Raw genomic sequence first — 16925 nt, forward strand, 5'->3', positions numbered from 1 at the left:
AGAACCACAGCATCTCCACCAGTTAGATTACACCAACAGCCACTACATGTGGAAATACAAGATACTACAGTCACAAGTTACATGGTTGTCAAATATACTCGTAGATAATGAATCAATGTGGAAAAAATTAATCACGTCAACTTCCTAAAGCAACCATATTGTTCCTAACTTCAGACACCATATTATATGTATGTGTGTGTATAATCTTTGTAGTACTTTAAATACTCCTGAAACAGTACATATTTAAATGAAACAAGCAGCTTTTTTAACAGTGAGCTGTTCATAGACAGAATGCTTTCCCCTTAATGGGACAGACAGTAAGAACTGGGTAGTCTACTGTTTTTTTGTTTGTTTGTTTTGTTTTTTATAGGATTGTTCCCAAACCCAGATAAAAATGGAGGCATTAATTAGCCAAATATTTCATTGAATTAATTTGCTTTAAATTATTAATATCATGGTCAAACACAGGACTGAGACAAAAAAACAGTTTTTCTTAAATTATATCTGTTTCAAAGTGATTCTTGTTCATAAGAATGATTAGTACTGGACTCAGTACTACAATCCTTAGCACCAGTATCCACACAAAGATAGTATCAGACATTTAAGACTGTGAAACAGATTGATGCAAATAAGGAAATTCAGAGTCAAGGCTGATATTCCCTCCATAGCAATCCTGTTTTGCCTAAATACTGTAGCTGATGCAATACATAACACCACATATGGCACACCATCCCTAGTACCTAAGATCACACTATGACCTAAGGGCAAGATTTTTAAAGGTAGTTAGGCACCTAACTCCTACTTCCAGACTTTTCATATTGTGTAGGGAATATCTACTGTCTGGTCATTGTTTAGCAGAGCTGTGCGTAATATGTACACTAAACTGCAAATCTACTTGCATTGAGCCTGTGAAATTCTGACCCCACTGAAGTTTTGCCAATAACCCTATCACCCTCTGTGTTTGAGAACCTCAATCCATGTATTTGAAAATTCAGCTGGGAAGTTGAGCACAATCCCTCCTCTAGCTGCTCTCCTTCCTCAAAAGCCCCCGTAAATGTATCTATGATGAGAAGGAGAGGAATATATATCTATTAGTCTTGCAATGGCAATCATCTTGTCCACTGATTACTTTCAAAATACAGAGCCCTCCTATTGTGCAGACTCTGGGATAAGAGCAGCAAAGTACAAAACACTCAGTTTTCATTATCTGAAAGTACTAGCAGCACCTGCAGTAATAATGGAGGGTTATGTGCACTATCTAAAGTATTCACAATTCCTCACCTGCTTTGCACATCTTAAAATAAAAACAATAAACCCATAAGTGGGATGTACAATATTATAAGAAGTAAATATAGAGTCTAATTCAGGAAAAACAAGTATTGTTTGTAAACTACCTTTGTGAAAAGGACATGTAAAAATTAAATACGTGCATATATGATATTTTTTCTATGCAAAAGTATGCAAAAGTTAGTCTCCTTAGAAAACTGAGGAAATAAAATACATTTATTAAAGATGCTTTAAAATATTGAATTCCTAGGAATGCAGCGATCTACTAAAGTTTGCCTTATAACAAAGAGATGTCTGATGAACTGTTCCCATGGCATAAAAAGTAAACTAAGAGACTTTAAATGAAAAAATATCTATATAGCCAAAGTCTCACTGATGTGAACACAAAGAAATTCTGTAACACAGACAACATTTTCAATTAAGAAAAACATGAAATTACAAAAGATTCAACAAAATAATTATATTCTAGTACGGTTTTGATTTTTGAAAAAAAAAAGAACTAAACGTTAGCTTAGTGAGGAAATAAGAAAGCATTAATATACACATCCCTCCTATCTATTTACGTTTATAGTTATGGATTAAATACAATATTCTTATATATACAGTTCATTCTTAAAAATAAATATATTCATATAATTTTATAGCAGCAAAATGTATTGAATAAATGAAGAAAGCATTTTTAAAAATTATTTTACAGGGTTTTTTTTCTTCACAGCATTACTAACATTAAGGTGCTGTTAAAAAAGAAAATTATTTGCCACTCACTGAAAGATCTTTGTGAATTTCCAGGTGTGTGTCCAAAACAAAGCTATTGCACACAGTTGTTTCATTACTCTACATAGAAACACTGAAGTGTCTTCAATTAATGTGGCTACCTTCCTTATATTTGTATCTGGTTTCTTTAGATAACAGGACTACTTGTGAAACAATATCAATGAATATATATGAGCATAGTATCCAATCATCTAAAGGAGAATGTCTTGCTTACCAATGTGGATATTCCCACTTTATTTTTAGCAGGCTGTCTCCACCTAGAATGAATTTTTATGCTGAAGTGCTAATTAATAAACAGCCTGTGCGCATAACTACTGCCAATTATGCAAATGTAAAGGCATGAAAAGTTGGGTCCCCCCCATCCCTTGTGCTAGCAAATGAAATTTCTAATATTATTTTTCATCAAGTTGATTTCAAACCCTATGACATGATTTCTAGGACAATATAAAAATCAATATGTAAGCTTCAATGCTGTAGAAATTTCCTCTTGTAATGTTCACAGGGCATTTATAGCTCTGCAGTCTCCATAAGCATCATTAACATGACTGTAAACAGCAGAAGTCTGCTTTTGAAGCTTCCTATGTCTATGCTCAAAAAGCCAAAGCTATTCCCAGAAAAAGGTTTTAATTGCAAATGAGAAAATCCTTGCCAAAGAAGAGGCTGTTACATGACATAAACATTTCCCCATAGGCAGTATGTCAGAGCAAACAATTAGAATGTGTAAAATAATCTGCATTAGTGATCAGTTTCAGAAGTTCAGGTGAATGAGCTGTCAATCATTTATTAGTGGAACGGTAACTAAAAGTGCTAGATTAAAAGAAAGGGGATCTCTTCTCAAGTCAGTCTCTCTGACCTTTTGGAGATGCACACTTGCAATCTGACAGAAGGAGAGACCCAGGGAACGTCTCTATATGCAATAGCACTTACCCTCATTCAATTTTCCTTCATATTCCTTCTTTCAGTGTGAAGGTGTTTCTCAGTGTTTTGAAATACATTAATATATTTGCCTCTTTGGATCTTTTCTAATGTGTGTCACTACAGAGGAGTAGCTAACCACTTTGTGTCCTTATCAAACTAATTGCACTGGAGGGAAGAACTCAGAACATTGTACCAGTATTACACAATTGTATAGATACTATGTTTTATATTTTATAAATAGATTGGGTATGACAGTCTCCCAGTGAAGGGACACTGTCAACTAGTCAAAGTCCAAAATGTTAATTAACTCCTGCTAAATATTCCAAGCACATCTAAGCTGAGCATATGGGCTGTATCAACCCAACATTGATTTCAGTCATTCAGTTATGAATAGATGATAGCAACACATCAGATGCAGTGGAGGACAAGCAGTGAAAGGGTGATTCTGTTGTTGTTGATGATGAAATATCCTTCCATCTTCCTAAATAGCTTGAACAATTCACACTCCAGATCCAATACAGAAACAACAAAAAGAACTATAGTCTCTGTTTACTGATTTCATTTTTCGTATGTATTTATTTTGCCTGGCATCCATCCATGTAGCATCTGCAGACAATCCATATGTTAATGCAAAATTGAATTAAATCATACTGGTGCTGGATGAACAGCACCCCTTCCTCAACTGTCCTAACCAATTATATGTAACTCAGAGATGGTCCATGAGCAAGCAAATGCCAAATGGACAAAGTTCACTCTCAAGGTAAATAAACTTCTAGTGAAAATTTACCAGAAACACTCTAGCCACTATCGCTGAAGTGCACATCTGGGGAATGTGAGCAAAAGCACTCAAACATCATAGGTTACACTTTGTAAAACAGACTAAATTTGTGCCTGCAATTCACAGCTGCTAAGTTTTGTGCATCTTTGTATGTGACATTTCTCAACAGTGAAAAATGTCAGATTTCTCTCCCAGGTGCCCCTATCAATAGCAGCAGGCTTGGAGGAGGCAGGAACATATTGCCTGCAGACTCCAGAAGCCAGGGGGAGTTGGAGAGAACAAGGGGCAGATACGTATGCTGGGGAAACCAGGGATGACCAAGGTAGTAATGATTAAGGCACTGGACTGGGACTTGGGTGATCTGGGTTCCCAGTTCTGCTAGTTCTGTGAGCCCTTGGCCAACTTTCTTGGTGTCTCAGTTCCCTGTAAAATGGGGATAATAATCCCTCCATTCTCTCTCATCAATTTTGATTGTAAGCTCTTCAGAGCTGGAACTGTTCTTCCAATGTTTATATAGTACATAGCATAATGGGTCTCTGATCACAGCAGGGACCTCTTGGTGTTAGCATACTACGATTGTTGGAAGAATCATGGGCAGCCTCTTATTCTGCCCCTATGCCTATTGGCCTCTGAAATTTTGTCCCTTTGTCCCTTTCCAGAATCTCCTCCCCGATTCTATTCCTCTCTGCCCCTACTCCAAGCCTGTCCCTCACTCTCCCCGTCATTTCCCTACCAGCCATCACCACCTTCCCTTGCTCCCTGAAGGCTCCATGCTACAGTAAGCAAAGATAGCAGAAAAATGAAAGGCCACCTGTCTGCCTGAAGCCAGGCTCTCCATGACCATGGGGAGAGCAACGACAGGCTCTCCCACAGACTGTTAAATGTGGCATACTTCAACTGCAATAAAAGGTAACCCTGGGGGTGGAGAATCTTTCATGCCTAAAACCCTACATTTGTCCATGCACACGTGGAAAGCCCATTTGCATACATAAATACAAGGGATAGTTTTTCCTTTGTACTCACAAAAATCTGTGGGCCAGATTCTCAAAACTGAATTGACATAGATTCAGAAGATGAGTCCAATTTACACCATTTGAGGGTATGGCCTTCTGTGTGAAGAATTACAGGCGCTGATGAAGAGGGCAAGATAAAGTCCACTTTGAACATGTGGCCCTAAATGCTAAAGTTTAGTCTGAATTTGTAGCAAAAGCAACTGTAAGACTGTTATATTTTAAAAAGTAAAATGCATTTACAGAAAAAAATAATTTTGTAAAGCAGAAGTTAACTCTTATTCAGAAGAGAAGGGGAAAAAAAGATTGCTTTATGTATTTGGGTCCTTGGGAAATATTTTTATACACGTAGTACAGGAATCGGCAACCTTTGGCACATGGCCAACCAGGGAAAGCCCCTGGTGGGCCGGGCCGATTTGTTTACCTGCCGTGTCCGCAGGTTTGGCCAATCGCAGCTCCCACTGGCCGCGGTTCACCGCTCCAGACCAATGGCAGCTGCGGGAAGCAGAGTGAGCTGGGGGATGTGTTGGCCGCCACTTCCCGCAGCCCCCATTGGCCTGGAGCGGCGAACCGCAGCCAGTAGGAGCTGCAATCTGCCAAACCTGCAGACATGGCAGGTAAACAAACCAGCCCAGCCCGCCAGGGGGCTTACCCTGGTGGGCCACATGCAAAAGGTTGCCAATCCCTTTGTGACAGTGCACCCCTATAAGGCTTTATGGGGGTGTGCTTATAAATGTATGTGTGATATAATTGGAATAGGGTTTTGCTACATATGCCATGTAACATATCTCTTTAAAGGTTACGGTCTACTATATCTATTCACCCTATTTGTATTCATATATCATTTTGTACTTGAGGTTAGGAATATTGGTTGTATACTTGCTTGATTTCTAAGTAAGCTTTGTGATGCATTTGGTCATCTTCTTTAGGAAGGAATTTGCAAGGTTAAGTACCTGATCAGGAAGCACTTGGGGAACAATGCATCTTGGAATGCTCCAATCCACATAAGAAGTCTTCCTGGACACATACAAGATACCATGTGGACAATGGCTTCTGCCTGTAAAGACTGTGAGTCATGCATAGACATGTGACTTGCCCAGGTGACTCCAGAACTCCATCGTGGAGCTGGATTTTGCATAGGAGTGAGGAGGGAGGTCTCCACCCACAAGAGAAAGTCTATTTAAACCCATGAGAGACCCCTCCATTTTTTGGTCTTCAGTTGGCTAAAGAGGGAGCCTCTCCATCCCCCAGAATACTTGAAAGAAACTGGAACAAAGGACAGTAACTATGGGGGTGTGAGTGATTGCTGGACTCAGGCTAAAAGGAGATTAGTCTGTAAAAGAGAGCATTCTGGAACTGGTGAGGATCTTATCTGTATTCAGTTTGATTAGACATAGATTTGCGCATTTTATTTTATTTTGCTTGGTGACTTACTTTGTTCTGTCTGTTACTACTTGGAACCACTTAAATCCTACTTTCTGTATTTAATAAAATTACTTTTTACTTATTAATTAACTCAGAGTACGTATTAATACCTGAGGGAGCAAACAACTGTGCATATCTGTCTATCAGTGTTATAGAGGGCGAACAATTTATGAGTTTACCCTGCATAAGCTTTATACAGGGCAGTTTTCCATTCCCTTTGTGTTGCCAAAATGATGGAAAGGGAATGTAGCAGGGGCCAGGATCTGGCCCAGTATTGATACCAACAGACTCTTAACTATCAGAGCTAGGTAAATATTACAAAACAGTGTTTGTGACCACTTGTTGAAACTGCTATTCAATTAGATCATGTTTTGTTCCTTTGTAATTCACTATTTGGGAACACCCACATGAAAGGGGAGAAAATGTTTGAATGATGGGAGAAAATCTACAAGCAAACAACAATGTTCACATTTACAGACACACACACAAGAACTGGTATCACTATTTGTTATTCACTACTCATCATTTGAATTTTACAATGTTTAAGTCATCCTATTATTATTTACCATGTGATTTAAGGTTTCAGAGTAGCAGCCATGTTAGTCTGTATCTGCAAAAAGAACAGGAGTACTTGTGGCACCTTAGGGACTAACAAATTTATTTGAGCATAATGAAAAGCTTGTGCTCAAATAAATTTGTTAGTCTCTAAGGTGCCACAAGTACTCCTGTTCTTCATGTGATTTAAGTGACCCTCACAGAGAAATAATGAATGGCCAAAACTTAGTTTGAGAACAAACCATAAGCTGATAATCGTTCATCTGAACTATCCAATAGATAGATGTGAACAACAAATACGTTAGTAGAAATATGGATCAAACTGCAAACAGGAAAGATGAGCTATATTTTCAATTAATATTATTCATAATTAATAATTTGACCTGCTCTGACTATACAAAACCTGATGGAGATGCCATTAAACTGAGAAATCACCTTTACTACTGCACATGGGAATTTTTAACCAGCATATTTTCCATTCTTTTCTTACTTACAAATAAAGGACTGAGTCAATCAACAGTAAAATGGGCAATTGAAGGATTTTTGCTTCCTACTCTTCTCACCTGACACTTTGCTTTAACGCCCACATTTCTTCAATATGTTATCGCTTCCTAGGGAAAGTGAGAAGTGTCAGACTCATGTGTCTGTAAACATGTAGTGCCTGGTAATCAACAAGATTTTTGCCTATGTTGCTAACGCATCTCTATAAGAAGCAGGGATATTTGGAACACTGCATGATCCTACACTGGTGGGCTATTAATCTTTTAAATGGTCACTGTCAACAACAGTACTTTTTAAAAATCTGGTCCATAGTATAGTCTATCCTATTGTTTATCGTTTATCTTTTCTGACCAACATACATCTTATATGAAACCTACACTGATATTACATTATCTTGGATTTTAGTCCCCACTGTGCATAAACTGCAGTCCAACTAATCTGATAATGCTAACATGACTAATGGGCCCATTTTTCCTTGATATGCACCATGCATGTACAACTCCCATTAATGTTAACAGAAAATGTGCATGTACTGGAAGGAAACTAGACCCTAAAAATGTAATTGAAGCCACCTTGGTAGTGTTTTATGATATTTAGAGAGCCACAAAATAAAAAATAAAAATCAAGTTTATTAAATAATTACAAGCTATTTAAGAGGACATTGTTCATATGCCTACTTGTTACAATATGACATGTGATTTTCATCTTTCATAACTGTACTTAAGCTAGTGAACCAGGGACAGCTTGACTGTGCTAAAGTTGTGCTTCTCCGGAGATCACCACATACAAACCTTCTAGACATAAATAGCTCATGCCATATGTGCAAAAAGAAAAAAAAATGTCTTGGGTTTAGGAGCTCCAATTTTCACTCTTGATTAAACAGATAATGTTCCATGTGACCTAAACCTCTTCCCATTTCTTTAAATGTGGGACACAGTCTTTTAACATTTTTCATAAGGACAGACAATAGAGGAGGACTTTGATGAAATGCATTATGACAGACATGAAAAATCACAGAAACCAGAAGTGTGATCAGAGATCACATACCAGATGCTAAGTTGGGGTGATAAAAGCTACTTTAAATTCTGTCGTATCCAGCAGGAAAGAGAAGTTACTGAGGGATGATTTGTAAAACCATATGTAAAATCCCAGTCTTACAAAATCACATTTTGTATTATTTTCAAAACAGATGTCACATTTTAAAAACAATAAGCCCTGTGCATTTGAACTTCCTTGACACAAGAAATGGAGTCAATGTCATCATCTGCTCTCTGAAGACTTCTGCCTCCAGCAAATGCTTTTCTTCTAAAATACTCAATTTAAGTTCAACACTTACAAAGAAAATTTTTATTTTCCAGTCTGTGTTTGCCCTTTGATGTTGAAATGCACTTGTGAGCTCAATCTTATTTCAGCTGTAAATGGAATCTCTTTTACGTGACCATGGAATTTATATTGGATTTATGTACGTCTGCACCATGCCATCAAGGCTGTGATCTCATTTAGTCTCACAAGCTAAACAATGCTGGTAAATCCTGGGTTTGGGTCCTCCATGAAAAATCCATTACTTATATAGTGATAAGAGGGAAAAATAGCCAGGGCAATTTTAGGCTATATACTAGACACATTTAATTGTTCCTAACCCTATGAGCCTAATTGTACTCTTTGTATGAGTAGAAAGTAGCACACCAGGTGAAGCATGGTTAGGTTGCAAAGGAAGGTCACCTTGATGCTCAAATTACAAAGTGATGTTCTAAGACCTGTGCAAGGCAAGAGGTTAGACTAGATGATCATGATTAAGGCTATGTTTTAGTCACGGGTATTTTTAGTAAAATTCATGGACAGGTCACGAGCCATGAATTTTTGTTTACTGCCCATGACCTGTCCATGGCTTTACTATATACCCCTGACTAAATCTTGGAGGCGGGGGCGGCCCAGGGTGTCGCGGGTGCTGGCGGGGGTACTCCAGGGGGTGCTGCAGGTGCTCATGGCGGGAGCAGCCTGGGGCACCGCGGGTCCTCATGGGGGTAGTGGGCAGCGGACTGTGGCCTGGGACTCCTGCTGGTGATAGGGAGGGCGGGCGTCATGCGGCCCAGGAACCCCGCAGGTCCTGGAGGGCGGGGTTGGCAGGATCCCTACCTGGCTGCATGCGCTGCCTCTGCCCCAAGTGCCAGCTCTGCAGCTCCCATTGGCTGGGAACCATGACCAAGGGGAGCTGCGGGGGTGGTGCCTGTGGGAGAAGGAAGTGCGCAGAGCAGGCTGCTAGGAGCTGAGGGAGGGGGATGTTGCCATGTCTGAGGAGCTCCCCAAGGTAAGCACTGCACAGAGCCCTCACCCCAGCTGCTCAGGTGGCCTCTGGGCCAGCCGCACTGACCACTGCAGAAGTCCCAGAAAGTTATGGAATCTGTGACTTCTGTGACCTCCATGACAAACTCGCAGGCCTAATCATGATGGTCCTTTCTGGCCATAAAGGATATTAATCTATGAATCAGTTGTAGCTTGGCAAAACAATGATTAAAGGTGATGTGATAACCCTGGGCATATACAAATATCAAAGAAGTAAACAAAAGAGAAAATCATTTTTTAGCATGGTCTAAGAAAGTATAAGTAAGAGTAATGGGATGTTGTTGAGTAAAGGAAAAATTTCTAACAGTATGGCTATGTTGTGGAAATTGTAATAATCTCCCAAAAGAAGCAGTAAAAAAGACTGCTCACTTAGGACATTTAATAGTAGATCAGAAAATGCCCATTTGAAAATCCATCACATGGGGATAGAAAAGAAAGCTGCTAGGTCTGATCCATCTCTAGTTGCTACTGGCTTCTGAAAAATAAAATTATATTACATGTTACTAGTGTAAAACTCTGAAATTAAATGTTTAAGAAACATTTTGACTGTGTGTGCAAAGTAACGTATACATTATATTCTAGCAATATTGTTTTATGGGCACAATTTGCCTGCAGGTGATGAGCACTGGTTTATTAACATCTGATCTAATTAGAAGTGCTCAAATACAAGAGATAAAAGTCATAACTTCATGACTCTTTCATATAAAATGCCTGAGAAGTCTATTAAGTGGAATGTTTTTACATACACTGTTAGAAGACAAATATACCCATTTTCAATCCAAAATTTTCTTTCCTGCAATGTTCATAGATGAAGGCAGATGAATCCAAATGAGTCCAAAGTTTATGATTTCATGGATCACTGGTATTAACATATAAATGTCCCCCCTGTCACTTGGTAAGTAACCTGTCGCACTCTGTAATAGGTTGGAACTCCCCTGTGGTAAATATTAACTGTGAAATTTATGAGATCAGAAACTCTTTGTTCCATTTGCTTTTATTATTTGCAGGACTATGTAATATTTAAGCACCTATGGTAAGAAATTACACAAGAATGGTATATTCCTGGTGCTTAAAGTTAAGCACACAGTGAAATGCTTTACTGGATCATGACCAGAATTAATTCCCATCCCCTCAGGGTTAAGTTGAACCTCTGGAGATTCCCCTTTCACATAATGCTGCTCTTTGGTTGATTAACTAGTGCTTACCCTGCAGATCACAGTTTAAAACTATTGAATTAGTCATATATTATTTATTCAACTTGAGGTTGCTGTATAATATTTATTGCTTAAAAGGTTATTTTATATTTTTCTGCAGGTCTAAAGTGAGATGTGATCATCTTCTATATCGTATCTACATATAATGAAAAAGGAAAATAACATCAATCTTAATTTGAAAAGAGAATATAGGAACAATACAAAATTATCATTTTAAGGCACATTTTAGCTGATTATGTATGGATCTATTTTCCATTCTGCAGCTAAGCCTGCCATGATGCAGCAGGATGTCTTCTGTGAGTAATTGTAAAGATGAATAATTTGACTTAGAAATTAAAAAGTATACATCTCAGCAATAAATAGCTTCAAAGGGTTTTTATTTAAAAAGGCTTAATATCTTTGCAAAATTATTGACTGGTCTGTGGGTAGAACCTATTCTCATCCACAATTACAAAAAACAGTATTTTTTCAAAGGGTGAAATAGTTGTTTGTTGGTGTGGTTTATCACACCGCCTTTGTTAAAATTACTAAACAATGAATTGCACATAAACTGAGGAGCTTTTAATGTCCTGTCATGATTCCATTAACAATGTAGAACTGGATGCCTGCCATGCCCTTTACAAAAACATGTAGTCCCTAAATGTGCAACAGGGCATTTGCAATGTTTATGAATTATGGGCCAGATCCCCAGCTGGTATAAATCAGTGGAGGTCAGAGAAGCCACTTATATGCTATTTGGGAAGAAGATCAGCAGGAACATTGTGCAGATATCCAGCCTGAGACTTAGCTATGACTTGCCTGAAGCAAAATATGTTAGCTTACAAAATCAGTGCTAGTGTCACACAAGTCAGACAGCTGGAGGACTTCCCCAACTCAGCATCACTTAGAATAGCTAATTTGTAACCCCAGGAACAGTCACAGGTACAATGGATTTTTGAATAGCCTTCTAAACTTTCCCATAACTTCTAAATGAGCTCCAGTGAATATACCCCTCTTGCTATATGACAAATACTTATACATTGGAAACTAATTCACTGTGGAGGTACAAGGGACGAGAGTGTACAACTGTACTATAAGTGTCTTTTGAACCCAACTTGTAGCTGGAGGTGTGTGTGGGGGTACAGTTAGAGAAGGGTGCATAGTAAATGCAAACTGGGTGTGGGGTAAGGGCTCCCTCAAGTCTTCTCCAGACCCCACTTCCATTCCTTTACAATGTCTTTCTCACCCCCTCCCCGCCCCCTTCCCCATGAGTGGATGCCCGGGGTGGAAGGGTTCTTTAAACAAACAAAAGTTCTCGTGCCTCTTCCTTCCCTCATGAGAGAGGGGCGTCTGTAGGAAAACAAAGAGAGGGAAGGGTGACCTGGATATCAGGTAGTCTTCCTGAGTTAGTCCTTTGGGCTTCGTTTAAACTGTCTCTGCTGTCTGAGGTGGGGCAACCCTCTTCCTGCTCACCACCACTTGCTGTGGCAGGTTTTCTCTTTGAAACTCCAGCCAGAAAAAACCTGGCAGAGCACCTCGTTAGTATTGAACAGGCCCAGAGGAGCTCGTTAGTACTCATACTGGCAGAGAGGAGACATCTCCCTTCCAACAGGGTCATGCCTTTTACCATACACACATTTACGCAGTTGTCACAGTTCAGGGGAACTGCAGCATCTATATTCCCCCTCAGTGGTCCAGCAAGGGCACCCACTCTCTGGCTTCAGTTCCCTAGCTGTTGCCTCTCTTGGGTGGAACGTGTGTTTCTCTCCCTTCTGAGCAGGATATTTCCAGGATACACAGTTCCCTGCCCTCACTGTATTTCCCAGCACAGACAGGGTGCCCAAGGACATTTGTTTGTTTTCTCTTCAGAGACGGCTAACAGTTATAATTGCTACAGTTATAAATTACCACACAGCTCTTCATATGCAAGCCTACTTTATTCTGAAGGTAAAAAAGCATTACAGAAAAAAAAACATATTAAAAACAAGACTGAGACCGAATGCCTACACTGCAATTTCACAGCCCTGCAGCCCAAGCCCCTATGAGCTAGGGTCAGGTGACTTGGGCCAGCTGCAGGTGTTGAATTGTAGTGTAGACATACTCATACACACATACACAAAACCACACATTAAATATGTGTCAGTGGAGCATCCTATGATCCTGTCTGTTCCTTCCACAGCTGTGGGCTGCTCTGGACTGTGGGACTGTTATCTGCTAGTTCTACATTTTCTGAATATACTCAGTGCTAAATCAAACAAACATTTGGAGCAAGTGTAACTGGATAATCCAATATGTGAAGTAAGGAATAATCCACCCTGTATGAGAGTGGAACACCCATGACGACATGGATAGCATTTGAGACTAAAATCAGTGATGACAGCCACACCGTACCATCTATTCACCCAAATGAGAGTGAGGAAAGTGTCAGACTGAAAAAGTAATCAGCTGCATAACTAATTACTTATGGAAAGTCAAATAATAGAATCATAGAAGATTAGGGTTGGAAGAGACCTCAGGACGTCATCTAGTCCAACCCCCTGTCCAAAGCAGGACCAACACCAACTAAATCATCCCAGCCAGGGCTTTGTCAAGCTGGGTCTTAAAACCTCTAAGGATGGAGATTCCATTACTTCCCTAGGTAATCCATTCCAGTGCTTCATCCTCCTCTTAGTGAAATAGTTTTTCCTAATATCCAACCTGGAGCTCCCCTACTGCAACTTGAAACCATTGCTCCTTGTTCGGTCATCTGCCACCCCTGAGAACAGCCTAGCTCCATCCTCTTTGGAACCGCCCTTCAAATAGTTGAAGGCTGCTATCAAATCCCCCCTCACTCTTCTCTTCTGCAGACTAAATAAGTCCTGTTCCCTCAGCCTCTCCTCATAAATCATGTGCCCCATCCCCCTAATCATTTTCATTGCCCTCCGCTGGACTGTCTCCAACTTGTCCACATCCTTTCTGTAGTGGGGAGCCCAAAACTGGATGCAATACTCCAGGATATGGCCTCACCAGTGCCAAATAGAGGGGAATAATCAGTTCCCTTGATCTGCTGGCAATACTCCTACTAATGCAGCCCAATATGCCATTAGCCTTCTTGACAACAAGGGCATACAGTTGACTCATATCCAACTTCTCGTCCACTGTAATCCCCAGGTCCTTTTCTGCAGAACTGCTGCTTAGCCAGTCGGTCCCCAGTGCATGGGATTCTTCCGTCCTAAGTGCAGGACTCTGCACTTGCCCTTGTTGAACCTCATCAGATTTCTTTTGGCCCAATACTCCAATTTGTCTAGGTCACTCTGGATCCTATCCCTACCCTCCAGTGTATCTACCACTCCCCCCAGCTTAGTGTCATTCATAAACTTGCCGAGGGTGCAAGCCATTCCATCATCCAGATCATTAATGAAGATGTTGAACAAAACTGGCCCCAGGACAGACCTCTGGGGCACTCTGTTTGATACGGGCTGCCACCCAGACATCGAGCTGTTGATCACTATCCATTGAGCCCCACGATCTAGCCAGCTTTCTATTCACCTTATAGTCCATTCATCCAAGCCATACTTTTTTAACTTGCTGGCAAGAATACTGTGGGACACCATATCAAAAGTTTTGCTAAAGTCAAGATATACCATGTTCACCGCTTTCCCCATATCCAGACCCAGTTATCTCATCATAGAAGGCAATCAGGTTGGTCAAGCATGACTTACCCTTGGTGAATCCATGTTGACTGTTCCGGATCACCTTCCTCTCCTCCAAGTGCTTCAAAATCATAAATAATATTTGCCTGATACCCAGGGCTGCCCAGAGGATTCAGAGGGCCTGGGGTCTTCAGCGGCAGGGGGCCCCCACTGCCGAAGACCCAGCACTTCTTCGGCGGCACTTCGGCGGCGGGTCCCAGGGCGGAAGGACCCCCCGCCGCAGGTTTTCGGGGCACTTCGGCAGCGGGTCCCGGAAAGGAAGGACCCCCCACTGCCGAATTGCCACCAAAGACCCGGAGCGGAAGAAGCTCCAGGGGCCCAGGCCCCGCGAGAGTTTTCCGGGGCTCCCGGAGCAAGTGAAGGACTCCGCTCCAGGGCCCCTGAAAAAGTCTCGTGGGGGCCTGGGGCAAATTGCCCCACTTGCCCCCCCCCTCTGGGCAGCCCTGCTGGTACCTCTAACCCCCACAACTACCTACATTCTGCCTTCACACTCTCATTTTCTTAGCTATTTATATTGTTAATACACGAATTGCATAATTTTCTGAAGTCCAGTTACCTTCATCTCACATTGACAGGAATGATTAGTATGTGGCGCCTCTGAAAAATCAGGATATAACCCTTGGAGGAAGAAATGCTGAGAGAATATGGCATACACATTTAACATCATCCTTCATGACTTATGGGAATTCTATTCTTTCACTGATGAGTGCTTCTCAAGTTATACTTTCCCTGGAGTCTTGTTTTGACACACTGATCTATTTTAAATCACAATTTAGATGCTGAGAATTTAATATGGCACACTGACTCCAGTGAGTGCTGTGGTTGGTCAGTACTAAACAGGACCAAGCCCTTAAAAACAATTGAAAAATATCACCTAGGAATTGCATTAGAAAATACATGTATACTTATTCATTGGTGAATTGAAACCATGCCTAAATATGATGCATGGCTTATTTCAGTAAAGCAACATATGCCATCACAGCAAACTACCAATAGCTTCCTGCACCATAGGACACCCTTCAGAACAAATGTGTATTAGTTTTAAAATCTTGAAACTTATAGGCCCACATCCTCAGCAGGTGTAAAGTGGCATAGCTCCACAGAAATCTCTAGATCTGTTGACTTACAGCAGTGAAAAATCCAGCTCATAATATAGCATACAATGTCTCAGGGCCGCCCAGAGTGGGGGGCAAAGGGGGCAATTTGCCCCGGGCTCCGCAGGGGCCCCCAAGAGAACAGCTGAGGCTCCCACCTCCGCCCATCTCCTGGAGCCTCAGCGCATCAAGCGCTGTCCTCAGACAGCGCCGCAGCGTGTCTCCGCCAGGGCCCCTGAGCCCCGCCCCGTTCCGAGCCGCGTGGGGAGGGGACGGGGCTGGGAGCTCCGGGCTGAGCTCAGCTGCCTCCGCTTGGCGTGGAGCTCCCAGCCCCGCCCCCTCACCACGCAGCTCTGAGCGGGACGGGGCTCAGGGGCCCCGGCGGAGACACGCTGCGGCTGTCAGGCGAGGCGCTGAGACTCCGGGTGAGGAGGGAGCCGGGGGTAAGAGGCTGGGGCTGGGGCCGGGGCCGGAGGGGTTGGCTAAGGGGCAGGGAGTCCTGGGGACAGTCAGGGCACAGGGAGGGGGCAGAAGTTGGGGGAGCGGTCGGGGGGCAGGGAATGGGGGGGTTGGATTGTGGGTGTTCTGGGGGGGGGTGGATAGGGTCAGGGCCGCCCAGAGGGGGCGGGGCAAGAGGGTGCAGGAGCGTCTTCGTTCCCGGTCTTCGCCGGCGGGGGATCCTTCCGCTCCGGAGCGGAAGGACCCCCCAGTGGCGAATTACCGCCGAAGCGGGACCCGCCGCTGATGTGCAGCCAGGTCTTCGGCGGCAATTCGGCAGCGGGGGGCCCTTCCATTCCGGGACCCGCCGCCGAAGTGCCCCGAAGACCCGCGGCGGGGACCCCCCCCCCCGCAGCCGAATTACCGCCGAAGACCGGGCTGCACTTCGGCGGCGGGTCCCGCTTCGGCGGTAATGGTAACTTAGGTACAAGTGATCATGACTTGACCATATTTATAATGTAAAAAACAGAATCAAGTCCAGACCAGTGGTACATACACTTGGCGCTTTAAAGGGGACAGTTTTACAAAGCTGAAAACAATTGTGAGCCATGGCAGCTGGGAGGTCAAATTTAATCAGAAACTTGTTTAAAACACTTTATTAGATGCCCAAAAAGCCACAATCAAGGAAGAAGGCTGACTTGATTTAAAAAATGACCCATGTTAGAGGGAAAGTGAAGGCAGCTATAAAAATTATACACACACACACACACACACCCCAAATGGAAGATAGGGTAAGTTGATGGTAATGAATATTAATCAGAAGTTAGAAATTGTGGAAAAATTGATAAGAAAAGCAAAAGGGCAGAATCTATGGCCAGCAGAGTTAAGGACAATAAGAAGAAGTATATTAGGAACAA

The 16925-nt window shown here is 42.0% G+C and overlaps 1 protein-coding gene across 1 annotated transcript in view; it reads right to left on the minus strand.

Annotated features, from left to right (window-relative positions):
* The window catches only part of JAKMIP3 (Janus kinase and microtubule interacting protein 3), a 127403-nt gene that overhangs the window by 76402 nt on the left and 34076 nt on the right, over positions 1-16925 (minus strand). The window lies entirely within an intron of this gene.

This window comes from Mauremys mutica, chromosome 7 (genome assembly GCF_020497125.1).
Source record: "Mauremys mutica isolate MM-2020 ecotype Southern chromosome 7, ASM2049712v1, whole genome shotgun sequence".
Taxonomy (NCBI): domain Eukaryota; kingdom Metazoa; phylum Chordata; order Testudines; family Geoemydidae; genus Mauremys; species Mauremys mutica.